This window comes from Macrosteles quadrilineatus, unplaced genomic scaffold, assembly GCF_028750875.1.
Source record: "Macrosteles quadrilineatus isolate MER2022 unplaced genomic scaffold, UCM_ALF_1.0 Scaffold_4__1_contigs__length_99947679, whole genome shotgun sequence".
NCBI classification, from domain to species: Eukaryota; Metazoa; Arthropoda; class Insecta; order Hemiptera; family Cicadellidae; genus Macrosteles; species Macrosteles quadrilineatus.
Genome location: NW_026542597.1, coordinates 76079104 through 76106379, shown reverse-complemented (window position 1 = coordinate 76106379; position 27276 = coordinate 76079104). Strand labels below are relative to the sequence as shown.

The following is a 27276-nucleotide window of genomic DNA, read 5'->3' as shown; positions in this document are numbered from 1 at the left end:
AGTCGGTAGTGATGTATAGAAAACTATTTATAAATTTCCCATCCATTAAAAACGTTTTGGTTTTTCTACTTTCAAAAAAAATCTTTGTACATTTTGCTGGATGTATACAATAATTTATGCAATGGTACAGACTCGGTTTTTCATATTTAAAAAAGATAATTTCAGATATTTTTCGAATAGTTTAGGAAATAAATATTTAGCCAACTCAAACATCCGTTAGGCTCGCCAAACATAAAATACTAATTCAAAACATGTTATCTCCTATTTTATTTGTTTTGTTTGATTTCTCAAACTTATTTTTAGTATTACTTGTAAGATAGATCTCCGGTTAGTGGGAATCTTAAACTATTCCACGATGTAATATAGCAAACGTGTACATAATTTAACCTTTAGACGATTATACTGAATGGATTTACCTGGAGTGTAAGCAAACAAAAAATTAGAACCGCGTCTTAGAAAGTTAGTTTACAGGATAGTACGATTTTAAGTTCGTAAATTGGTAAAATTACTTTAAACCCTTCTTTATATAACTTTAATTACAGCGCAGTTTTGAAACGGCAATCTCGTTCTCCGCGATTACTTAAATTATTTCCCCAATTAAAACCAGATCGCCAAAAATGATTTAACGTACTCGATCTCGACAGGACTATAAATCGTCAGGTTCCGGCGTCGGAGAGGACACAAATTCATCCGGGCCCGCCGGACGGGTTTTTACCTGCAAGTCTGCAAGTTGCAGATAAACTATGCAGGCAGGTGCAATGTGGCATTCGCAGGTGCTAAAACAGCTGTTGCTGCTTGACATGACCTAAGGCAAGGTGCTAAAGAGGTGCTAACATTGCTAAAATGCAACAAAGATGCTGGTTAGTAGCATTTAGTAGTCACTGCTGCTCAGTGTAGTTTTTAATACTGAAAAGGATTGTAATCATGTTTCAGAAAGAGGCAGAGACATATTTTCGATTTTAGTTCATAGTAAACGAAGACAATACGATAATTTTATTTATGCTACTTACGTAAAACATGTTTTAAGTTGTAAAAATATACCACTCTGATTGCAAAAAGGTGTAAACTTAGAGCGTGTTTACTGTATGTACTTGTAAATGAGTCAATGAATACACGATGTGTCAAACATCAATAAACACCTGATAGTCTCTTAAACGTGGCCTTGTGTATTGATTGAGAACATGTATTGATCAAAATATAACCTTCACGTTTTGTATTATTTTACAGGTATTTCCATTTAAAAATTCCAAAAATGAACATAGCTTTAATTTACCGTTTCAAGCAACTTTTTTTTATTCTGTGTAATTTCCTGGTCGACTAGGCAGGTTATCGATAGGTCGGAGGTTCATTTGTAAGAGTAATAATGGGATAATTTCGATATGGGGGCAGGCAGAATCAATTAGTGAAGAAGTAGTGGAGGGAGTGGCGAGAGGGGTCTTTCCTCTAATAGCCTTGACTATACAATTTGGCAACTTCTCCCGTCAGACTATTGTTTACCTTCGATAATTCCGGAATGAATATTGAATATATTTTTACTAAACAAAATATATTATTGTAATATATTCATAATTAGATTATATTACATATACCACTGACACACCAGGGAGTACATTTTGATTTCAGGATGATACTGGCTAAGACCGTCCAGTTCTTTAGCGCGAACCCTTTATGAAAATTTCAATGATCAAAGAAAGTTTTTTCGGGACCTAATTACTAGGTGAGCAAGCACTATATCCACTGAGAAGGATATGGCTTTCTAATGCAAACCTAGAGTAACTGTTCCATAACAATAATTTTGGTTATTGTTATTTACTTTTTTTATGATTCGTTGACTTGAGGACACGTTGACTAAGGCTCACGTTAAAGGGGTGCAGTTTGAAAAAGTCTGATAAAATTAAAACCCTGAATAGATATATTGGTTCTATTATTTATTATCTGAGTTTGTAATAATATCCGCATAAAATAAAAATAAACCACTTCTGTCACTATTGACGTAACCACACTCACACTGTAATAATATTAAAGATGATGAATACAAAATATGTTACAATAGCTATTTACAACGGTCTTTTAAGTTCTAATTAGATTTCCAAAACAACTTTCCATATAAAATCAAATTATCATAACATTCCTGAATTTTGTTTTAAACTGCACTATTAATAACGAATCAAATATTTACAAAATTAATAAAAATTAACAAAAATCAATGAACTATTTGACAACATACCGAAATACATTAAGCCTACACATTTTTAAAAGACACTTTTTGTATACGATTTAATGAATTATCCTTATTTTCACAAGTAATTGTTCCATAGGACTTGGTTGACAATAATGTAATAGCTGGACATAGTACATTTTAATCTCTTCTCTGTAATTTAGATTGTCATATAAATTACATTTAGGTGTATAAAAAACACAGTTTATAATTATTGAAGGCAATTATTATAAATATAAATAAACTATTATCGTTGGCTTCTCAAAGATATTCTAAGCTACATAAACCTTTTGCACTTACATATTCTGTTTCATAAAGGAAAACTGTTTAAGATGAAGATCCCTCGAGTATTATGATGCAATGTACCATCAAGTAAACAACGATAAACGCGTTAAACGTCTTTGAAAGCTCGTGTTGTTTAGGAATAGAACGTCTTTGTAATGCTGTGCAAAAATGAAATGGTACTTGATCTTTGTCATTAGGAAAACTAAATCATTTGAACCGGGCTCCGAAAAATAATGAGTGTTTACGCAGTACGTTACCTTCCATGTTATTTAATTTGGGGTAGATTAACCCCTAAATAATATATTGTTTATTCAAATACGAGTATATTCATGAAATTGATAACTTTAATGACAGATCGATTCTGAGTGTTTTTGTAGCAGCTAACCTGAATCTAATGGGACTAAAAGTTGGTTATTTTTGGTTAGCTCTCTAAGTTTTCACGTTGTACAAGTTATAATGGATTTTAAAATAACACTAGATTATATAAACACATTCATCATAGATATGGCAGTGCCTGTCACACTTCATAGGTATTTTTTATTATTATTTTAAACATATCCTTATACCGATAAAAACTTCGTTGCTTACTAACGTAGCAGTATGTAAACGTCATTGTAGGACGACCGACGCCAATCCATATAATAATTCACAAGTCCTCACCTTTGATTAAATACCTCTCAATCGGAAGTTTTTATGTGTTGATAAATGCAAAAAATCTAATCGTGGTTCTATATACGAAGGAAATAAGAATTACTACTCAAGTAACTTTTAACTACAGTAAAATTATATTAGAAAACTCCAAAAACAGGTCGCCAAGTGCGAGAAGGGTGTCTTTTTCAGTGGTCGAGCGAGGGAAGTTATTTATGCGCAAATACTTGGAAAGTCCGGCCCGTTCATCACCAGGGTTTCTGAAGCCAGTCGTGAAATTACCATCCTTCCACCTTGTGAAAGTGGTATTCGCCTTACAAAGACACTTTTTTAAATATTCCGCAGTAGACTTAAAGAAATCCACTTTAAATGTTTGTATTATATACTGAAATCGAGGCAAATTTAGCGGTAGTTTAAGTATTTCTTGACTAAGATCGAAACATAGAAATATTTTGTATTTAATGATGTAAAAGAGTATTTGACTGAATTAAGTTTGCATAGTTTTTTAAGATCAACATATATTTACATTGTTAGAGTATTATATTAATATTTATTGGTACAGATTTTAAATAACTATACTTCAGTCTGCTCAGTTTGTATAGGAATGGTATATTTTTATAAAGATCAAGATTAATATCATGGAAGAATAGAATTAAATTTTAATTAAAAATTTAACTCTATTTACCTATGGTAATATGTTCCAGTGGTAGATTTTTACAATGTGGTAAACTATATTATGCCTCTATTCACATTAATATTTTAATAATTTAACGAGTAAAACAGCTTATTTAAATTGCAAAATACGTCGCAAATAATCATTAGCATGCGTTCTAAGCCAACAAAAATATTAGACCATAGAAACAATAATTTTTTTAAATCCAGTTGCATTAACAATTGCAGTTTTCAACTAGGAATGTTGTTATACACTCGGAAGTCTATTTATCCTACTGTGTTATTTGTTAGTTTCTCCCGAGTAATCTAAATTCTTCCATTTCAACAAGATTAATGGTAACGATAAAGGTAAAAAGAATACACGAATTATAATATCTCCATCGATTATTGACCATAACAGTCAATTTGAAAAGCCATCACAAACTTTAAACATCATCATAATGCACATGAATCAGTCAAAATGAAGAATTTTCCAAAAACCATTAATTTCAACAACATTTTGCTTCAATGAACGTAAAAATAATACTCGAATTATAATGTTTTTTAGTCAAGTTGAAAATCAAACACGTACTTCAACTTCTCATGCATCAGAGAGGAGAATTTTCATAAACGCCTATCATTACCGTTGGGCCAATAAAGCACCTGAGCTGGGGAGACGCTCTGACAAGTGATGGAACGGCTATCTTGGGAGAAATGGCGTAGCCCCCGGCCTGCCATAGCTCAACTATAGTCCTCCATTGAAACTGTCCGCCCATCTTATAGATCTAGACTGTGCTGGGTGCGTCTTTGACGAAATATGCATCCAGGGATGAATAAAATGATCGGTAGAAAATTTTAACTGGTTATATTCCAAAGAAAAAAAGTATTATCTTCAATCATCTTCGTTTTGCAGGAATCTAATTTGATTATTAAATCAAAGTAGGTTTGCCAAACAATTAAGAACCCAATTTTATTTTAAAACTTGGCCTATTTCAAAACAGTCTCTAATGTCAGTATGCTTAGTAATTATCCCTCTTGTGGTGATTGTACCGATTTCGTTGATGACTCGTGGTTGAAGATGGCGAAGATGGTGATTAGGCTCGTCACCTTTTGAACCGCACGGTTTCTCAATCAACTTAACTAATTTTTTGTTCAGTAGTTAACAATCCATTGTTCGTAGTTCCATTTCCTATTGAAGTAGTTAGTTGTAGCATTGACTATTGGATTAATAGTCAAAGGTTGTAGCCAAAAGGTTAAATGTTATTCTTTAAATCCGTTCCTAATTTCAACCCTGTTCATAGTAGGTTATCAATAATTAATGTCTTACAAAAGATGCATTTTAGATAACAACAAGACAGTTTATTTAAGAGAAAAATTAATAAATACAAATAGTATGAAAAAACCGATACACTATTTGTACTCATTAAACTGTATAGCATAGTTTATGAACAAACTAGTTAACAGCCCGTGCTTCGCCACGGGAATAATGTCAGCAATAAAAAATGTTGATGCATATTCCGTGGAGATCCAATAAATGAATAAGGCAATATTATTTGATTTCCAACAGCATCGTCCTGAAGACCACTTCTTTTGTGCACAAAGTCAGCAATATTCAGATAAAGATCAGCACGTAGGCTGTTTTGATTGAAACGAATATAGTTTAAACGTGTGCCCTCAATCCTACAATACATGTCCACTGTCCATTGCAGGTAGAGTTTTTGTGATCTATGCAATAGGCTGAAATCTGGACGAATCGCAAGCCGATAGGATGCGTACTGCAGTAATGTAGTTTTTTTACGTTGATTTACACTACAACGGTAATGTTCTGTTTGGGGTTTCCATCCAAAGTCACCATATGGGAACAACAGAGGATAGGCCAATGGGTCTAAAGATGGCTAAATCACAGAAATTTTACGAACACCATTAGATCTTGAATATACTCTTAAGTTTCTCTCACCAGGGGGTGCACCATCTTCTGACCGGAATATAACAGCCACATCTGTTTGAACGGCATCATTGTAGCGTCTCCTGTCACACAGTTTGTCTTTCCACTATATGCATAAGAATTTCAGAGTCATATTTACAACACATATCTGTCATAGTTCTAAATGAAGATATGAAGGGATTGATGGAATAAAGATATTCACTTAAATCATGCATCAGCAGTTGGTCGCATTTCACATTGGACCTTTGACCCATTCTGTGAGTAACAGCGGTGTTTACGTCGTATATATAGAGTTGGGCATACTTTGGTTCAATGTAGAGGGTATTAACGGTCCAATCCGATGGTAAAAGGAGTCATGGATCTTACCACCAGATGTTGATTCATCTAAGTGAGACTCAGAACTCTCCATAGCAAAAGCTGAGTTGTATGATCTTATATTATTCAAATAGTTTCTTGATCGTTTTTTTGTTTCTTTTACATTTGATGTACAGTAGTCCCGTTGATAAGATTCTCCATAAACTCCGAATGTTGATAAGGGGCTAATTTTACCTTCCCCTTGTGACAACATAAGGAGAATGCATTTGTGTCCCTGTTAGTCTGTTCTGACTCGAAATTCAAAGATTTGCAGTAGTGACAAATCCAATTTAATGATCCCAATTAAAAAGAGTCGGTGTTTTTTTTTTTAGGAACTTCCAGGGCACATTTTACACTATCACTGCTCTTTACTTTTTTAGATCGATGGTTTTCTACGCGTGTTTTTGTTCTGTTTGTCTCTTTACGCCCAGTTAATGACTTTTTACATTTTCTTTTTCTTTTTGTACTTTTTTTCATCCTGGGTATTATGAGAAAGTTTTATAACACTGTAATAACCCGAGTCAACATTGCCACTAAACATAAGTCACACACTTCTTCGCCAGAACCAATGTCATAAGTCACAGTTTCTTCAGCAACTTCCCTGTGTACTCGAAATAAATAGTTAGGGTATAGCTCACTGATACATTGCAGTTCCACGTATCCAGCGTACTCGCCATCTCGGGAAAGTAAAGTATGGTATTGGTGACGGTCAAACACTGATGTTGAGTAAGACTCATCGCCTACGATAAAATTTTTGTATTTTTCCCACTCTTCAACAATTTTCTGGACAAATTTCAAACGGATTTCCCTATGATTGTTCTGGTGGCCGTATAGAATAAATAATGATATTGATCGAAACAAACAGTTTCCGTCCCCTGCTATGGGTATAATTTCATGTCCCATACTCAAACATAAGCTCAATCAACACTTTCCTTCAGAAACACTTTCAGCAACACTTTCGCAGGAAAACTAACACATTATTCGAAAATACAACATTGACACTAAAAAGTACAAATAATGTTCATATAAATTTACAAATAATACGTTGCGGTATACAACTTTAACAAATATACTTTTCCTTGAAAACTCAATCAACACATTCCTTCAGAAACACTTTCAGCAACATTTTTGCAGGAAAACTAACACATTATTCGAAAATACAAAATTGACACTAAAAAATACAAATAATGTTCATATACATTTACAAATAATACGTTGTGGTATACAACTTTAACAAATTCACTTTTCCTTGTTTAAAATCGTGTGTACAGGAACTCCTAGATTAATAATTACATACTGAAAGTAAGGTTATAAAAATAATAACAAATCTAACAAACATTAAACAGCTGACATATGATTTACAATAATTATTAAATATAAGCTGTAAATTATAAAGAATTGTATTGACTCAACCTTTGAAGGGCTGTAGGTCTTAACCCTTAGAAAAAACGTGAATTCTAATGAAGTTCAGCAAATCTATGTATCATCCCCTTTAATTTGACACATAGATCTTGTGGATCGGTTCAGTAATTACTGAGAAAACAGTGTTACAACTGTGTATTAAATATATAGATTTTGCGATACATTACCTGTACGATCATTCTTGGAAGTTTTGTCGTATCTTGGACAGCTGGTATTATGGCATAACATTCGATCGTGTGTGGCCAGATTTTACATTTGCTATTCCAAGTTTCCACGTCCGTCGGATTATCGTTGTCATTCCCGTCGCTATAATAGTTCAGTCTACAAATCGTGTCTAATCTTACTGGGTGAGGCAAACTGGCAGTTCGACTAGCATGACCTCAGATCTTTGTTTATTGCTTTGCTTTTTTATGAGGTTTGCTTAATTTATTTTTCCTGCCACTGTATGGAAATGACTACATTGCCAAACCTGTAAACAGTACGCCAAATAGCTTATTTCTTCATGTTTCATTCTCGATGGCCATTCCCGCTCGCTAAAAGCAGCTGATTTCATTGTTGGCTGAAACCTAATTGTAGATCATAATAACGGATTTACTGAAATTCTGATCAAATTAAAGATATTAAAAACATGTTTATTCCCTGTTTTGTTATCAACTGTAACATCCTAAAAGTATATTATTTTATTAAATTTATTTTTAGAAGCACCCTTAAAAACGTACCGTATTGCAAAAGCGTCACTTTTAAAAGATTTGAAAATGTCCCTTCTAGTTTAAGTCTACTAAAGTATAGTACCTGATAAACTTTAAGTATCCTTATCAAAAAGTCACTTTGGTCTAGTTAGGAATCGTTTTTTAATACTTTGCGAAAACAATTTAAAATATTTTCCCCTACCAATATAAAATATAACGCTGAAGGGGGTTTAGCTCGTGACGTCTCAAGATGTAAGTGTTTAAAGTCAGCTCGTGCCTCGCGACTGTAAACAACAGCATACGTGGCCAAGCATAACGTAGACACTGTGGAATTATATAACATCCACAAACTATCGCACACGTTTATAGTGCGCTATAAATGTAGTTCCTGAACGTAAACGTATAAACACGAGTATGATAAAAATGTATGGTCAAAGTGGTCGTTCTTTTTAGGTTTGTGTTTTTACTTTTTAGTTGGAATTATTGGTATTGTGCTATTGTGAACATTTCACTTTGTGTATAATTTGAACCTTCGACCTCATTGAATTACAATAACAATAGTAAGGTCGAACAACTAACTGTAATTATATGCTCTAAAAAAATTTTTAGGACCTTTTAATAGGCTTGCTGTTTGGGGATATAAAGAATAGGGGGACTAAAAAGGACTAAAATGAGATATGGGAATGTGGGTTGTTAATTTGTATTATGGATTTTTAAATGTCGTTTGTTCGCAAGTTTTTAAAAGACTCTATATGAAAATATTGAGTTTTATCCTCTACATGCGACATTGAATTGTCTAGTTTTATTATCCCCGTTTACTTATTCTTCCCAGTAAAGGTTCCACACATTCAACTAAGAATACGACATGAATACCATGATCAATGTCATAACCAGTTACATCACATTTTGTTTATTTTGTGTTACATTAAAAAATATGGCTAAATGATTTATCTTAACCGCTTCAAAATGCTAACTGAATGGTGCTTTATATAGGGTGTCCCACGAAGGGGTTTAAACGTTTGATTTTATATTACGTGCCCATTCATGCACCGAACTTTTTGAAACTTTACACAGTTTACAAAGTAGGTTCTAACAAATATTCTGAAAAAATTTCAATTCCCTAACCTTAGTAGAAAAAAATGGCGGCATATTGAAAAACTTTACTTTAAAAACATTAAAAAAGGTATTTTTGGTTTTATAAAATATTTGTATTGTTACTTTCCAGGGCAATATGACTTTCAAATAAAAAAAACTAGAACATAGCCTAGTGGAAAACTAAAAATAAATCAAATAGGCTAACTAATAAATAATAATAATAAATAAATGACTAATTATAAATCATGAAAGTAGTTTTTATAAAAAGCACATTGGTAAATTTGTCAATATGCCACCATTTTGTTTCTACTAAGGTTAGGGAGTTGAAATTTTTCCAGAATATTTTTAGAACCTACTTTGTAAACTGTGTAAAGTTTAAAAAAGTTTGGTGCATGAATGGGCACGTAATATAAAATCAAACGTTTAAACCCCTTCGTGGGACACCCGGTATAAGAAATCCTTTCTGTATTTTATACGATGAAAACACATGGCGGTCCTAGCCCAGCTTTTAAGGTTTGAACGCGAAATCTCTCCTGTAGATTCGGATTTAAATACTTCCATTCTACAGTGGCTTTAAACTATATTATAATCTTGGCTCGAATCCTCCCACAAACTAAAATGAAAATATCGAGTTAAAATCCTTCTAATTACCAATAGCTTTTCGCAATGGCATAATATCATTACCGGTGGTTTGGAATCCACTTTAAACAAGAGGCCCACCTATGTAGCAAAAAGGGTAGGTCTCTTCAGTAAGAACTTTATCTGCATTGAAGAACTCGCTCCACCAAAATCTGTACGAAAGTTTAAATGAGAATACAGCTTTTAGAAAGACGTTCGTATGAAGGAACGATTGAATGTTACCTCGAAGGTGTCGACTGGAATCCACATCTCTCAATTCGGATCAGCCATTGATGAAACTAATCCACGAGGTTGCTCTTGACCGTTTTATTCGTCCTGTTGGGATTCCTATTTTAATCGATTTACTAGGTATCAAATAACAGGTTTGACAAGATAAATACGCCGATCTGGTTTTGTGACATCGTTATCCAATAAATCAACTATTTTAAAATGCAACTGATAGAGGTTCGAATGTGTGAATTTTTCGGCCTTACGAAATATTTCAAGGTGTTTTAGCTTTGCAGCTGGAGTTATTTTAGGAAGATAATGGTCTGCGTAATTAACGTTGCATATTCTTCACGTAGGCATAACAAATATGACAGGGTTTTGTCGAAACTCCTTGTCTTGTTCCAACAATCCCTTTTCCTTTAAAATTGTTCGTAGTCATCCCTGTGTCTCAACTCAAAACTTTATTGTTTGCATATAGATATAACTATAACATTTTAACCCATTATGTATCAACTATTGGTACTCTTTTATTCCATTTGAAAACACAATTTGGTTTTAAAAACTTACAACCACTGCTGTTAGAAACCGTAGCTTCTGAAAGTTTGCACATTTAAGTCGAGAAGGAGAAAATTGAAACAAAAAGATGAAGTTTTAAAGATCGCTTTAAGTGCTCAGACAATACAAAAACCGCTTAAGCGGGATTGCGAAGATGACCCAAAATTACTTTACAGAACATTAGGGTCTCGCTTTCAGGGACGGATTGTGGGTGGAGCGCCGAGAGTTACTTTTGATTTACACCCCTTTACTTTCATTCAACTCAAATAATAGACTTTTTACTTTCTAGATATAGTTTGGGCACACTGTCAAAAACGAAATAAAAACTAAAATTTGCATAATCCTCATCATCATCTTAGTTCATTTAGATTTTCTTAAGCCAATTTTGTGTCTTTCAAAACAAATATAACACAAAAGATAGGGTCAATTTGCATTTTTTTCGAATTTTCATGTAATATACATAACCTACAAATTTCAGTTTTTCTCAAAGGTCTCATAGCAAAGATCTCAATGGTGTAATCTTCCGTGAACACAATTAAAACTCAAATATCAAACTGTAAATTAGGAATAGCCAACAAGTGAACCCTCCTTTGTTATCTTTTAGTGTCATCGACAAAAAATGGAAACAATAAAGATATCAAGTGACTGTTGGTATACGTTTAGCAACTGTATGAACGAAAAGAACACTATATAGCCTAATCATAGATAGCTTTATCGCCCCAAAGAATTAGTTAATTATTCAAATTTTAAAGTTTTCATAGGTTTTCCCATAATTGTCTTCTTTGTCAATGTCAATGGAAAAACATACCTATTTAACATGTTTTATATTACTTCATTACTGAAAAAAGAGTAGGTATACATTTTGAGATCTTGGTTATTTGCTAGTTCTGTATGTTGTTATACGTACGTGATAGACGCATTTAATCATACTCTGAAGTATCTAGATCTAAATTTATCTTCATAAATTAAGAGGTAATCAACCTCAAATTACTCAACACTGCCTGGCCTGGTGTACATTACATGATCATTATTCAGCGTCCTCGGAGGAGAGTTTCTGCCGTTGTTGTTGGTGATGTCCAGGTAATGGGGTCAATAGCCATTAGCGTCCCTACCCTCAATATTGGCTGTGTTACATCAGTATCAAAATATCAACTGTATTGTGCGCTTTAGCAACTGTGTTGTGCGTTTTAGCAACTATGTTGTGCGCTTTAGCAACTGTGTTGTGCACTTTAGCAACCGTGTTGTGCACTTTAGCAACTATGTTATGCGCTTTATCAACTATGTTGTGTGCTTTAGCAACTGTGTTGTGTGCTTTGGCAACTGTCTTGTGAACTTAAGCAACTGTATTGTGCACTTTAGCCACTATGTTTTGAGCTTATATACATTACTAGCTGGCCCGACAGACGTCGTCCTGTCCTAATGGTTTTATGTCAAATGCTCGTTCATTTTCAAGATGAGCTCATTCGCATGGTTCAATCACGTCCTGGTTTAAGTACGTGCGCTACGCTCACTCACCTTTAGGTTAGAGCTCGCTCGCTGCGCTCACTTGCCTTCAGATTAGCTCGTTCGCTACGCTAACTCGCCTCCAGGTTGAAGTTCGTTCGCTACGCTTACTCACTTTTGATTTCAAATTAGCTGTTGTCATAAATTTAAAAAAATAATAGTGCTGCACCCTGTTGGTAAACCTATTAACTTTTTAATGCTATTGAACATCACAGAATCAAATTGTTTAGTTGAACCAGCTGTTAAGATTCTTTAATTCCATTTAAATATGAGAACTCAAAGGGTAACATGGGAAACTCCAGAGCCACTGGCGCGGAGCCCTTTTGACGGGTCTGCACCAAACTTCACACAAACCATCCTTGAATAATGCTAAATAATGCCTGGAAGTTTCATTACAGTCTGTTGAGCGGTTTCGGAGTCCATAAAGGACAAACAAACAAACAAATACACATACATACATTGTATTTTATATATATAGACTAGCTGACCCGGCGAACTTCGTATCGCCTAAGTTATAGGTTTCCCCTAAGACAGACCGATGGAAAGAAAGTACCGTTACGTTTAATTTTCAAGATGATCTCGTTCGCATCGCTCAATCACGTCCTGGTTGAAGTTCGTTCGCTACGCTCACTCACCTTTGGGTTGGAGCTCGTTCGCTACGCTCACTCACCTTTAGGTTGGAGCTCGTTCGCTGCGCTCACTTGCCTTCAGGTTAGCTCGTTCGCTACGCTAACTCGCCTCCAGGTTGAAGTTCGTTCGCTACGCTCACTCACCTTTGGGTTGGAGCTCGTTCGCTACGCTCACTCACCTTTAGGTTGGAGCTCGTTCGCTGCGCTCACTTGCCTTCAGGTTAGCTCGTTCGCTACGCTAACTCGCCTCCAGGTTGAAGTTCGTTCGCTACGCTCACTCACCTTTTGGTTGCAAATTAGCTGTTGTCATAAATGTAAAAGAAATAATAGTGCTGCACCCTGTTGGTAATCCTTGTAACTTTAATGCTATTGAACATCATAGAACAGAACCAACTTGTTTAATTGAAACAGCTGTTAAGATTCATTAATTCCATTTCTCATAAGGTTAACATGGGAAACTCCAGAGCCACTGGGGCGGAGCCCTTTTAAGAATTTCGAAACGGGAAATAGTTTACGTCCGATTCGCATACCTACAGAATTTACACACCAAATTTCATAACGATCGGTGAAGTCGTTCCGGAGGAGTTTGCAGACAAACACTGTGACACGAGAATTTTATATATTAGAATTAGATTTAAATAACATTAATTGTAGTAAGTACTTAGGTTTGCTGCTACAGGGAAGATATTGAGGTGCGTTTTTTATTGCTATGTTGATAGCTTAGTATAAAATAAACCAAATGTCCAAATTTGGTTAAAATATATCCATAAACAAGGAAACTACAACAGTTTAAATTTATTCTCCGTAAGAATAACATGGGAATTTTAAATTTACAGTATTTTTTTATACCTCCGTAACCGTTGGGCATACAACAATTTAATGTACTAAATTATTTATTTTTTTAAGTTCTACATAATGGTTTGGAGAGAAATTATGAAATTTTGTGTTTATTATGAAAAATCAATTTTACTCCATAAAACACCCATAAACTTCCGTTTCCGTAGTCCGAATATGCTAGGTCGCGAACGCGTTCGAATAAAAGTATATAAAAGTAATTTTATATTTTTATTATTTTCTCTTTTGAGGTTTCAATGCTATGGTGATGAAAATGTCTGGATATTTTGTTCCTAATTGGTTTTCCTGGAATGGCTTGGGTAAAAAGTATTGTACTTAAATGTCACAAATCAAACTATGGACAGCACCACACTCACACTCCCAGGCTCAATTAGTTGTCGGTTTAATTCAATTTAGATAATGCAAATTTTATTCCAAGAGTATACTAGGCCTATTTGTTTTGTGGTCGACTAAAACTATACCTCGGTACTACATTGAAAAGCATATATTTCATTTTTCGAATACAAATTAAGGTTCATCTTGAATTTTCTCTGAAGATTCTATGATTTTCAAAGTTCTTGAAGATTTCTGTAGACGCTATACAAACAATAAACGTATAGTTTGGCAAACTTGTCATTTCCTTCCCAACAATCCGTTGTATGTACAGGCCCTGTCGACCCACCTCTGTGATGGCTTAAGAAATATTTCTTCTCTGGTTCATTTAGGTGTTTCTGTTGAAATTGAGGATCAGTCAATAGAATTACAATATTAAGAAAAGTTAAGAATTGGGCTTTAAAAGTATTAAGAAATAAACTTAGGCTATATGGATTCAGTACCTGTCGGTAGTTCCACTACCTGGTTTTGGTTGTTTGCCTGTTCTGTTTTTCACGAAATGCCAATCTTATCACCACTATCAAACATTTTGTTGCATTTGTCGTGTTCAATATGTGTTTTATTGTGTCAACAAAGCAACTTAAGTGTTATTAACATGCTTACTGGAAGGCGGTGTTTGGAAATGGCATCCTACAAAAACACGAAACACAATTGTTACAGTTTTAACTGATGAAATGCAGGTCTAATATAAACTTAATATAAATGCTGTAAATATATAACATCCCAGACTATTATGGCATAGTCCAATGGTATTTTTAATACTGAGATTGTAGCACAACGGATTGAGTTATCAAATAATTAAATAACTTACGTCATCAATCCATAAATTGCTGTGGAGTACGCGTTTCAACCATCATCCTCAGCTCCACTGTCACTAGGTTGAATTTGCTTCTATGTTGCATTATAGCAACAGCGTCGATGGACTATTTATTTAATATATCGACGCTGTTGCTATAATGCAACATAGAAGCAAATTCAACCTAGTGACAGTGGAGCTGAGGATGACCTGATGGTTGAAACGCGTACTCCACAGCAATTTATGGATTGATGACGTAAGTTATTTAATTATTCAATGGTATTTTGCCTGTGATAACAGTCAACATTGCATCTTTAGGCTACGCATGAATGGTTATGAAGGTTAAAAGTAAATTTAAAGTAAATTGAAGGACGTAAAATTTGACTTTTGAAAGTTTTGTGAAGTTTTGTGAATGGTTATTCATTTACCACAAATAAATTGGTAAAGAAACGTGCCTTCACGTTGCAAATCTGGAGTGAGGCGAAGTAATTAGAGTGAGACAATGCTAACATTTATGTTAAAATGTGTCAGTGCTTTTTGGACCACGATGTATTTAATGTGGTATGAATGTGTATTCTTTTTTTCTTCAACTGTAATTTCACACCTGATACTGCAGCTCGTAATTTAAAATTATTTGGATCTTTCAATGAAAGGTTTCACACACGAATAAATCCAAACCGTTGATTTTTGTGGTGAATTTGAATGAAACGTATACGTATATTCAATCGCAGCGCACAGTTCTGTTGTTTAACTCAGTGATCGTGGGTATAAGTCGTTAAAAGCCAGTAGAGCGACAGAGATAGATTGAGAGAGACAAGCGCATGCAACAGACGACAGCCGTCCCCAGTAGGTATATTGCGATATAAATTGAAATACTTGCTCGATATTTAGTCGTCTGGAAGGTCAAGTTTTACCTAAGTTCTTGAGTGTTAAATGACCAAACTTGGAATTTGTGTGAATATGACACATAGTTGCCATATGAAAATGTAAAAAAATGTTTTTAGAATAGAAAAATTACAAGTGGTAAATTTTAATGTGTATATGATTGAACTGAAATATTTGTGGATATTCCGGTGATCAAAGACTTCAATTTCGCATTGAATACTTTCTTACTTTCCGTGTCCGGAAATCAGACTTCGCTTTTCCAAAAATTAGCTACCGATATGGCTTTGTCATTCGCTTGTAAAAGATCATCTAATGTACAAGACTGGTAGGCGTGGACAGATCAGCAGATCGACCCTGATTTGAATTAGGGTCTTCCACACCGTGTAATGAAGGCCTCCACCAGGAGCCAGTCCCTCCCTGGCTGGTATGGGAGGGTTAGTCAACGTGGCCTCCCACCTTGCCACCCGATTGCTTGAGAGTGATCCATGCAGGACTCGTGTCCGTGATAAAAAGCTCTTTCTGGACCGAAGCCGCCCGGAAGACTTTCACATTAAATTATGAGACGCTAGCCACTTTAAAACTACTTTAACATATTTAAGTTTTAGTAAATGCAAGTTTTAAGAACTTGAGGAGGATGATAATGTTAACTGTATAAAAAAAACCTTGGCAATATACTGTACAATATGGGAAATATTACTCATGGACACTTTGAGGGCCTCTACGCTAACAACGTATATAACTGTGAAGAAATCAATACTATCATATCCCTACACCTTATGCACTTACTGTACGAGGTATCCCTCGTACAGTAAGTGCATAAGGTGTAGGAAAACGCAAAATATTTTCCCTATTTTCCTAGGTTGGCCATCGCGTTGTCCTTCCGTTCTTATAAAACGTATATTTAAATACATCAGTGTTTTTGCCATTACAAAACCAAACACATTTGGCTTTTGAGAATTAATCAGGATTTAAATAACAATTTGCATATAAAATTCCAGAAAAATCCCCTATGATTCACTCGCATTTGTCATATTTTACGTTTTGGTGACACTAATAATGGTTTTCAAAATCGTTTAAAATTTGTTTTTGGTATCATAATTTTACCAACCCTAATAAAATAGTTTTAAAATTAATTAAAAAAATTAATTCATCCAGGAAAAGTTTATCCCTTTAGGTGTGGTTGAATTTAAATTACCAAATCACCAATGCAACTTTTACGACAATGGTTTGTGTTGTGTACAGTCGCTGTAAGTTTTAACAGGACAGTGGGGAATAGTCTGATGCTTTACATCAATATAGCCAATATTGAGGGTAGGGACGCTAATGGGTATTGACCCCATTACCTGGACATCACCAACAACAACGGCAGAAACTCTCCTCCGAGGACGCTGAATAATGATCATGTAATGTACACCGGCCTCTGCTGGGTAATAGCGATGCAATCATTAACTGGCGTTTATTTATCTTAGTCTAAACATAAGTTATTTTATCTAGTTGACTAAGGTGTAAGAACCGTCAAAATACAAACAATTTGTATAAGTTCCAAGTTCCATCGAGCGAAGGCAATTAATTCTGCAAGAATAGGAAACAATCAAGTAGTTAATTTATAATACACTATCTTAAATATTTAAGCCAATCTTTTTTACTTTTCATATTTTTTTACGATGGTTTTGTCAGTTTAGTTAAGTGTAAGAAACGTATTTAATATAGTATTCTAGCCTACTAAAAAAACCATGTAAATATTTTCCAAACTATGCCTTTTTGCATAAATTTGTACAATCGTAAGAACTATAAATTCTATAACTAGAATAATCCTTCTATAACTAGAATAATTTTGCGGTTCATATTTAAATAAAACATAGGATCTGCAATTAAAATAGAAATTCGGATAAAATAAATAGTAGTGCGTATGTAAGCAATAAACGACTATTTTAATTTGTAACTTAAGTTATTTTCTATTTTTAGCGTAAAAGGTTCAGGGTTTTAGTTATGGATCTAACTTCCTTAAAAAGTGTCAGAAGTGCCAAAAAATATCTGGAAATAATGCTTAACCTCATTTTTTCACAAAAATATTTACATATTTACTCTTTCCACATTATTCAAGTTAAGCATTACGACTGTTAAGAGGGTTTTTTTTCGAATGATTTGGAATACAAGTATTATAATAAAGACGCTGGTAAAATTAATGTTGTAGTTTTTTGCTAACTTTTAATTTTGAGATTCCTAGCTAACTATGAATATATTTAGCCGTTAGTCATGGCACGATTTCTCACAGGTTTCAGATGTGTCACCGAAATCCATCGTAACGGGTTTCTAATCATCCTCCCGCTTAGCTGAGTGATTTATGTTAAACAATCATATTTAGAAAAACATGAGAATACTGAGTAAGAAATTATCTTCTTTCGAAGGTCAATGTTTTATTAAAATAACTATGACGAAATTCAACTTTAAATTAAGTGTAAAAGTTGTAAGATTGACATAAGCTCTATTCGTTTTACGATATATAGGAAACCGTTATGTATTGACATACAATTCTAATAGTACGAGTATACTTACCAACCTTTTGTAAAATCTAGAGCCTAGTTTTACTCCTGTATAATGTGTGGTGACGTTTGAGAGCAATGATGTCAACCTATGTTTCATCGTTACTTTAAGATCCATTTTACAATTTTTAATATTTTTCTTTAAAAAAATAGATACCATAGAAACCACGATTGTGGAAAATTATATTGATTAATTTGGTTTGGATACTTTTAAAATAGGATAAATAGCAAGAAACACTAAACAACAAAACACCCTTATCATAACCCGTACAGAATTAGCATTGGCTGACCAATAAGAATATCTACCGAGAGAGGAGTGTGTTTTATGAATGGTGTTCATTACTAAGCCTAGAATCTTTTTATAATGACAATTACGTATTTATACACCAGCTTATTGACATATTGCAAAGGAATTGAGTTCAATAATTAACTACTAAATAGGCTTTAAATGTAATGTTTCATAAAATCATGATGTATTAGTAGTAACACTAAAATCTAACGTACTATTTCTTACCAGACACTATCTCTAGCCCTCTACTCCTCATCATTACAGCTCCTGCAATTAACGACCTCAAAGTGGCGAGAGACGACGAAGCCAATTTTTAATTAAAACTAAAACTCTGGCCGATATTATTTAACGATTTAAAAGTCCGTGACAAGACGCAGGTTTTTATCACCCTGGTGATAATGTCCCAATATTTTGTCTTGTAATGAGTTCCATAAACAAAGTTCTTTGTGAACTCGTTAGAGGGAAACTGAGAAAATATCACTTTAAAGTTTAGATACCTCTGTGGATAGATTTTTCATTATTAATGTTTTTAAGCTATATTTTTGTGGGTTTATGTGTATAAATTTATTTAATAAAATATTTTAACACTTTTTTTACTTTGAATTGGAATGGCGACCATACGAAGGTAGGCATTTTAAGCCAAGTATGAATGGAGATGAGTGTAGGATGAGTGGCCCTATCTTGTAGTCTTGTTACTGACTAAGACAACATATTCCTTAGACAGTACAGGTAATTAGCCATACAGCCAATGGCAACTAGGACCTACAGTTTATAGTGGAATTCGAACCTTATTTTTGCCTTGTAATTTACGAATTGGTCTAATCATCAGAGTGGTACTGCGGGAGTCAGTGGTCATAGTCACTAGTGTGGACGTTAATCCGTATTAAATTAGTAGTATAGTGATGCATAGTGATTAACAATTAAAATGTGTTGAGTTGAAAATTGTGTTAAGTTTAATAATTTTTTTAGACGTTTTTAAAGGGGTGTCAATCATAATACATGAGCTTGGCTGAATATTGATGTGATTTATTATATTTAGTTTACAACTTCCGGAAATACGTCGAAACGCTAAGTACGCGATTCATATTGACCTTAATTATCCTGTAATAGGATTATTTTTCATCATAAAATAAAATTATTACATTATTAATCAGGTATGTCTTATTTTTATGGATGGATATATTCTTACTGACGTTGAAAAGCGTATTTTACGTTGTAAGGAATCAGTTTAGTTTTTTTTTTCTCTCCAGGGCGGATATTATATAGATGACCTAAGTTTGAGAATATTAAACCACCAGAGTATCAACAGTGTATACAGATGCTGACTCGGCAAAAAGCTGTGAAGAGTCAATGGTCCATGAACTTGTCAGGGTTTCGTCTTTTTGCCAGTAGTAAAAAACTAACTTTTATCTTGGAACACTGAAAATGCTCATTTAAAAGAATATAGTTTACTTATCTGGGTTATGTTTTACGCTTTTTTACACAATTTATGGATGAAATAATATATTTTAGCATAATAATGCTAAAGTGGTATGACACTTTACATACGGTTAATGCATATAAGTCCAATCATTATAATTCAATAATGAACTAATAATTCAATATTTATCATGTAGGCCTAATTCTTAATTTTCGTTCGTATATCCTAAACTTTCAGGTCAGTTGTAAAACGTTAAAGATTAGAAAAAATTTGTATTATGTTACTGTGTGGAATCTAAAACATTATTCGAATTTTTGTTTTTATTTAAAACCTTAAAGTTTTTATTTGTTTTATTTTAGGATAATTTAAGCAAACATTAATTTGTCACTAATTACAATACTAACCTAAAACCGTTGATTTGCCTAAACAAATTCAAAATAATTACAAAAAAGATTTAATTATCTAATCTGTGTTTCTATAACCAATGGTGTTTTTTAAAACGTTAAAGATTAGAAAAAATGTGTATTATGTTACTGTGTGGAATCTAAAACATTATTCGAAATTTTGTTTGTATTTAAAACCTTAAAGTTTTTTTTTAATTACAATACTAACCTAAAACCGTTGATTTGCCTAAAAAAATTCAAAATAATAACAAAAAGATTTAATTATCTAATCTGTGTTTCTATAACCAATGGTGTTAGTAGTCGTTTTCTACACTGATTTTTAATTGAGTTCATTCCTAACAAAGGATTTGGTAGCGTTCTACCATTGACTATGGTTCTACAATAGTGAGGTAAAACTTTCCATCCCTGGTGGGGATCGAACCCACGACCTTTGGATTAGAAGTCCAACGCGCTATCCTCTGCGCCACAGGGACTTGTTTGACTGAGGGAGTTGGCGCATGTCACTACCATATAGGAGTCAAAATAGCTACTAATTAATAGCTGTTTCAGTAATTGTCAATATTATTTACAATTATTATTCCCATGTAGCGTTATCTTCCATTTGCATTGGACGCGTACTCTTTTGGCTGCCCTTATGTCCATGTATTTAAAATGTATACTAGCATGCCTATATGTACATTTACTAGTATTTAAAATGTATATCCAAGCAAACTTCCTTTACCTAAATTGTTTACGGATACTCGGATGGTTACTATTATGTTCTATATAACTGGGTAGTGAAAGTCACCGATATAAAATGTTAAATAACCTATTAAATAACAGTAACGGTTGCATGTCGCGCAGTTTCGTGGCTACAGTATCCTTAATCACGGTCTATTCCACGCAAAGGCTCGGTTATTGATACTCTGTCACAGTTAATAGGTTGCGAACATTGAATGTCTGGGCAGCACAATGTTTCATCAATCAATAAAAAGCGAAACCAAAATTTTGTCAACACAATTTCGTAAATGGGTTATGGTGAATTGCAGTTTTAAATTCTATAAGCAGCCGTCATGGGTTAAAATGCCGCAAAACATATGATTTGAGGTTCCTTTGGACTTTCAAGATTCCCATGTGGTATTGACTTGAAGATATGTTATAATTAGTGCGTTTTAAGCAAATCTGAACATAACCATACTTAACTGCATTGTAGTGAAAAATTCTTTCTGCATATACTGGTATGTTACCAATCGTCGTAGTACTTACAGGTATCGCCTAAACTACAAAACTGATTTTCCCAATGGCTAGATATTATTAAAATTAAAATAATCCCCACCTAAAATGCCACACAAAACAATCTCATTCAACAAACAGTTTTCAAATAACCGCAAAACTTACATTTTATAGGATTTGTGTATAATTTACCACTTTACTCGGAAACCTTTTTTTCAATGAGCAACTGTTAATGAAAGAAGCAAATCCAACATTCTTGCCTATATAATTCGCTCTAAGTTGAAATGTTAATCTAGACGACATTCCTCAGTGAGCGATCTTGAAATGAGCCTCCACCAGTGGCCGATGGTAATCGTATTAAAGATGCACTTTTCAATTAATATTATCGCCTTATGCTAATCTCACTGATGGAATTATATTCTTAAGAACCACTGAACGAGAAGTAATTAAGTGAATACATTTTTGTGTGATAATTTTTTATATGGATTTTATTTTTATTAGAAACTCGAATACTAGATTAACACATCTGAATTTGTTGGTGTGCCGGGAATTAAACACGCCATTCCCACGTAATAGTTGACTAAAGTAGTAGGCTGGCAAACCTTTAGGACAAAATACTTTTGAGTAGTAGTCATTGGTAAAATTGTATTTTCTTGTTAATTTTAAATCAGAATTGACTTTCCTCAGGCCAGGTTTATGTGTGGATGATTAGACTGCAATAATATGTTACCTACAGTTAAATACATGGTAGAATTATCAGGCTATGGTCGACTATAAATTCCAAAAGCTAGTTCTATGAACGTTTTTTGCATCTGTCTCAAATAGCATACAACAATAACACTTGAAATTTTCTCACCGTAACCAAGTTTTTCCTCCAAACTGTTTACGTTGAAACAAGCGAAAATTGACAAAACACTTAGTTGTCGGGAATGATATTTTGTTTATGACATCAAACGCGTAAAAAGCGCCTCTGTGGCTGAATTGAACATCTTTGTAGATGACCCGAGATTCCATTTACTGAGCATTAGAGGCTCTTTGAGAACCAGATTGCAGGAGGGGTGCGAAGGGCGGCTTTTGATTTATGAGAACATCCCCCCCCCTCCAAGTGCTCTGGGCATAATGAAATTTTAACTTTTTTAAAGTTGTAATCCCTGTACAAAATAAAGCTGGGTGTCGCGTCGGTTATATTTTCATTATGTTAACTGATAAAGCTGTTAGTTGATAAGTTGGTATCCTGGAGTGTTTTCATTTTTGTTTTATTTGTTCAGTGTGTTTGTAATTTATGTGAAAACGGGATTTTTGTTATTTTTGTTTCTTTCTAGTTTTATAAATTAGGTGGTTTGTAAGAATTTGAAAAGTCATCGAAATGTTTCTTCATAAATTACTGTTGGATTTTCTCTACTTAAAATCTTAGCTGAGTTTGATCTTGTGTAACTAGTTTACGGGTTGATAAACATCTGATCTTAGTCACCAACAAAGATACGTAAAGAATCACACTTAACCTCCATTCATGCTCACCTTGTAGTATGCTCTAGTAGGTGTGTTCTACAAATATATTTGCAGTATTCGAAGGATTGTGCTATATTCAACAAGGTTTGAGTTTACTAGAACTCCGATAAAGATAATAATCTCTTTCCTGCATTCAATTAACCTTTGAACATTTCCAATTTATTTTAAACCTTGCCTTACTTATTGGAAAATAAAAAAATGTTTAAGTCCCCAGCTCTTTCGTTAAAATCTGGTTCGAAGGACCAAAAATGTATGGTAAAAATTTAAAATATAAAGAATGTAAAATTATACTATAATACCTGGAAACATATTTATGGTGTACACCTTAAATATTATGTTGAAGTGTACCACACACAAACATAACACACAAACATGCCCTTCTACATTATTCTAGCAGTTCCATCTATTGAGTGAATTCAATTGTTTGCTGTAGACCACCAGAAACCTCTTCTATTACACCAGGCTATGTTGCAGGTGGAACAGAAAGTTTGGTACATGTTTAAATAACTGAATCGAAATTTGCCTGGGAACTTTAGTCTTCTAAGTCCTATAGGAACTTTCCAACCTGGTGCCAAAGTCTTACATTGTCTACGGGCCCTGGTTCTCTAGCCGTTCGGCCGTTTGTCTCGCAGTAGGCGAGATATGTGGTCAGATGATGTCAGTCCAGTCCTCCCACACCAGCACAGTGACACAGATAACGTCACCCGACCACGGCATTGACAAGCCGTCGATACATCTAGGAAATAATGGATGTCACATCATTCTGCCGACAATCTTGTTGATTTGTGGACAAAGTTAAGTCAATAAATCAAATCACAAACCAAGCTAGTGTTTTTTACTTGATTTATTGCTCTCAAACTTTTCTTAAATTCCTTAAAGGAATCGATTGAAACCTTTAAGGCTTGTGGACATTCCGTTTCTTCACTGAGTAGATTTTTTAATCTTACTAATATTATATGTGAAAGTTTGTGTGTTTGTTTGTTTGTTTGAAGTTCAATCACGCCTTAACTACTGGACGGATTGGGCTGAAATTTGGCATGATGATAGCTTACATTCCCGATTAACATATAGGCATATTCTTATCTCAAAAATCCTTTCGGGCTCCGCCCCATAGGCTCTGTAATTCCCCATGTTAACCTTATGAGTATTCATATTTAAAGGGAATTAAAGAATTTAGTCAGCTGTTTCAACTAAAAAAGTTGGTTTTATGATATGGAAAAGCATTAAAAAGCAATTATAAGATTTACCAACAGGGTGCAGAACTATATTTTTTTTGCATTTATGAAAACAGCTAATTTGAACTAAGCAGCAACAAAAAACTGTGATTCGCAATGAGAACTGTCAAAGTAGGATTGTTTACAGTTATGTTTATGTTTTCATTTCATGAATAATTTGTGATATTTTGCAAATTGTTGATAATTTATTTTTCTCTATTGTTTAGGTGAAGTGGTAGAACATTATGGCTATGGTAGATGTGTAATACTATAGAATACTGTAAATTTAAAAAAATAAATTTTATCAAACTGTGTCCTCCCTTATTGCAAACGCAAAGCTTGAGTATAACTGCAATAAGCATTTTATACTTATATTACAACCCCGTACGAAGGACGGGTACTCTGCTAGTAGCCTATAAATTAATTATGGAAAGGAATAGTACTTAAATGTTTTTTCGTCGTGTATTGGTGTTATGTATGTAGATTCTTAATAGTTCTGAAGGATTTTCCTTACTTGGAAGGATAAGTGATATGTTTCGGACTTAAAATGGACTCTAGTAGACCTAATCCGAAACTATAGTAGTGAACCAATGTCACAAGATTATTTGGAGCAAGGAGTTTCATACCATCAGCTTTGCTTCAATATCCCCAAAGAAAACTTTCACAGGCTATTTTACCAGTAAACATCCTAACAGTTGATAACGTAAATTAAGAATATGGCATTTTACATCACCACTCTCTGCCGTTGGGTCAATTAAACCACGTTTGATAAAACTGGCTACAGCTCAATGGTCTAACTATTTTCTCAATGGCCATTTACCAAAAGGCAAAAGTAGTATAGCTATGACCTTTATTGTAAGATTTCTCGACTCTTGGTTTGGTGTTATCGTAAAAACCAATATCAGCACAGCAGTCTGTATATTACTGTTGAATTTAGTTGAGATTACATTGAATATATTATGTTTATATATGATCGTATATATGATATATGATATATATATTATGTATATATGATCGTACAAGTTATATTTGTGTCTGCCGTTGATCTGTTTATCAAACTGATGGATTAGTTCACGTTCCAGAACGCTATTTCTGCCAGGTGATGAATTTTGTGCCTGACTTTCGCCAATTTGCGATCTTAATGCACGCCTCATTGTAATCTAACTTGCCTTGACTTATCCAATCTTCCGTCTTCGCGAGAGGAATACAGCATCCATTTGTCTTCACTAGCATCCGAGACTGCAATAAGACGTTAAGACTTATGCTAGAATAGGATTTAGTACGAATGATATTAAAATTAAACCATATATTTTATGAGAGGTCCTAATCTGTGAATTTTGTTATGGACTTTACCCCTTGATTGTCAACACATTGTGAATTTTGACTCTCACAATTTTCGTGACTTTGGATACGACCTCTCATCCTATGGTAAAATCTTGATGAATTCGTTTGACGAAGAAGATGTTTTCCTGGCTATTTTAGGCTAAATTTCAGATGGCACTATCCTTCCTCTTATTTTTATGAAGTAGAAGAACTATATGTATAATACTTGAGTGGCCTATAAAACAATTTCATGACAAATATAAGATCGAAACTTACGGTTTGACCTTATAATTAGGTCCTGTTGTTAGTTTGAAAGTATAATTTTCGATTGGCCGTTTCGTTGCTAAATAACTATTTTTGCACCCCCTCTGTATTTTCCTCGTATGTAGCTAATAATTCGAATGGGCGTATGCAAAAAATGCATTAAAACTGAGTTTTATGCATCAATATTTTTAATTAAAATTTGTAAAATACTACAAAATTTATCTCACTCGCTACAATAAAGTCATAATAAGAAACCCCACGGAGCGCCAAAACAATCTAAACTTTAACCCATAAGACTATAGCTTGATGTTCAGTATTCAGCTCTGACTGAAGACAATTACATGATCGTTATAAGTGTTTCTGAGGTACATCAGAAAAGTAATCTTCAGCAAGACGTGATGAGCATTGCCAACCTGAAAGACTAACTCAAGAACTGTTGAGATTTTTTAATGGATATATTTTAGTTTATCATGTTTTTATTCTTAATGTTATCTTGAAATGTTTAAAGTACCCCTCTACGTATTTGGTGCAACATATCTGAATTTTTTCGACATTACTTTTGAACTGTAAAATAGGCCAGGGATTTTTTTTTTAGTATATTATTTTACGTAAATTGTACTTTATCGTCATTGCCTGTATCATACTACTCTCTCGGTTTAATCTAAGGTTTCAGCCAAATTTACCGCCACGAGTTTATTTAAGAAATATTTCCTAACTGTCGTAAGATTTCTAACAAAATTAGTTAGGTTTTGATAACACAAACGAAAATGAAGTTTTTTGTGCTAGCTAAAATATTCTGCAACTCACTGTTCATGTAATACAATATCGGCCAAACATTTAACATTCGTATGAAACTTAACAAGAAAATATACAGTGTACATTAGGCTTCCTTGTAAATTAATAAAACTTTTTTTCCAACAGCGTCGACTAATTTCTTAACCAAACGTAACCAACTTGACCCAATAATTCACACTAAAAACTATGCGTTAGTACATTTTGACAACACTTTATGCACTAATTCACTCAATAAAATATGTTAAGACTAAAGTAAATATTCGTCAGTTAATGATTGCATCATCACTACCCAGTTCAGAGGCCGGTGTACATTACATGATCATTATTCAGCGTCCTCGGAGGAGAGTTTCTGCCGTTGTTGTTGGTGATGTCCAGGTAATGGGGTCAATACCCATTAGCGTCCCTACCCTCAATATTGGCTATATTGAATTATAGCAGCACAACGTTGTTCTCTACTGTTGTTTTCACGATCTGTTTACATCCGATTATTCCCGGTTGTCCAGTTAAAACTTACGGCCGCAGCTAATAAAACACAGCGTTTAAACAGCTTCGTAA

At 33.9% G+C, this 27276-nt stretch overlaps 1 protein-coding gene and 1 non-coding gene across 14 annotated transcripts in view; one reads left to right on the top strand and one right to left on the bottom strand.

The window, feature by feature from the left end:
• The window catches only part of LOC128993328 (basement membrane-specific heparan sulfate proteoglycan core protein-like), a 357588-nt gene that overhangs the window by 208474 nt on the left and 121838 nt on the right, over nt 1-27276 (top strand). The window lies entirely within an intron of this gene.
• On the bottom strand, nt 20805-20877 carry Trnar-ucu (transfer RNA arginine (anticodon UCU)). The gene has a single exon. It is a non-coding gene; the product is annotated as a tRNA-Arg (tRNA).